Consider the following 1,461-nt stretch of genomic DNA (forward strand, 5'->3'; position numbering starts at 1 on the left):
TTCCACCATGTATGTGCACTATTATATTTAGCACTTTCGTGTACACTCTGACGTGGAAGGGTCTTCGCTGAGAAAACTGTCTCAGGAGGAAATACTTTTAATAAACATTATGTGTGTTATTCATAGCCCAGTGGTGTATTTTCACACATATCTATTTGGAGAATTGTCTTCCGAGACAGTTTCCGCAGCGAAAGTCTTTCCAAGTCCAAAGTGTACACGATCTCTTCAAATGTAATCGTACCCATATGTTTCTATCAACACAGCTTCGAGTGCTTCTAGTTAACACAAACACGCACACACGCACGCACGCACACACACACACACACACACACACACACACACACACACACACACACACACACACACATATATATATATATATATATATGTGTGTATGTATGTAGTGAGTTCCAACAAGAAAAACGACAAAAAAACAACAAGAAACAACAACGCGAGGACGTGATACAGATATTGTGTTACTGGACGCTCAGGAAAGGAAAAAAAGAGAATTTGACGTTTCGAGCGGAGCTTTTCATCGGAAATATAGGAAAGTCCAAAGAAGGGAAGACGGAGGAAATGTATGTATGCGTGGGTGTGTTGTTTGTGCGTGTGTATCGAAAGATATTCACAACAAACCTACGAATCATAGATCATATATTGAAATGCTAAAGGGGTTTCTGAATTATTAGGTGCATTCGGAGGGAAGGAGTAGAATCGAATGTTTCGATATCAGGAGATTGCTTTTATTTTATTTTTGTTTTGTTTTTTATCGAGTCCTCCGGAGCAATGTAAGTGACAATTGAATCCTGTAAAATGTGAACCCAAGACCTTCAGGAACGCAAGATAGTTTTGTTTAGTGATTCACCGTTTCTGCTCTTCCATCACTTTTAACTGGTATGACAATATCACAATGTCACTATTATTTCCATTTTATTTTTCAGTAGCAAGAAAGAAGAAATAAACGAAAAAAATACAATTAAAATATTAAAATTTCAGTAATACAACGAAATATTAGATAAAGAAAACTACAAACTGAAGCGGTAAAAATATAACTGAGAACAACGAAAACGGCAGACAAAAATTTTAAGCTAACAGAAAAATGAAAAAAAAAAATAACATCTTTCAAAGCATGAGAAACGTAAAAGAAAATAATAGAGAAATACTTCTTAAAATATGAAGACGAACGAAAAAATATCAAGAAGGCAAAAGAAATTCATGAAAAAAATATATATTAGGTTTTGCAACATTTAGAAGGGAAAGAAATGTCGAAGTAAGAGCACGTAATTGTTCCTTTAAAAACATTGTCACGAACTTCAATGTGTTTGTTTTGTGATATCAAATTGTCTGTTCGATATGTTTTTAGCTTTTATATATATATATATATACATACCTATATATATGTATATATATGTGTGTGTGTATGTATGTATACATATATACATATATATATATATATATATA

At 33.3% G+C, this 1,461-nt stretch overlaps 1 long non-coding RNA gene across 2 annotated transcripts in view; it reads right to left on the reverse strand.

The window, feature by feature from the left end:
- Positions 1–457: 457 nt before the first annotated feature.
- The window catches only part of LOC106867425 (uncharacterized), a 142,640-nt gene continuing 141,636 nt past the window's right edge, over positions 458–1,461 (reverse strand). For both annotated transcript variants that reach the window (XR_008265776.1, XR_001409145.2), the window contains exon 3: positions 458–916. This is a non-coding gene — a long non-coding RNA (uncharacterized LOC106867425). The remainder of the gene's footprint in view (positions 917–1,461) is intronic.

Source organism: Octopus bimaculoides, chromosome 17 (assembly GCF_001194135.2).
Source record: "Octopus bimaculoides isolate UCB-OBI-ISO-001 chromosome 17, ASM119413v2, whole genome shotgun sequence".
In the NCBI taxonomy this organism is placed as follows: Eukaryota; Metazoa; Mollusca; class Cephalopoda; order Octopoda; family Octopodidae; genus Octopus; species Octopus bimaculoides.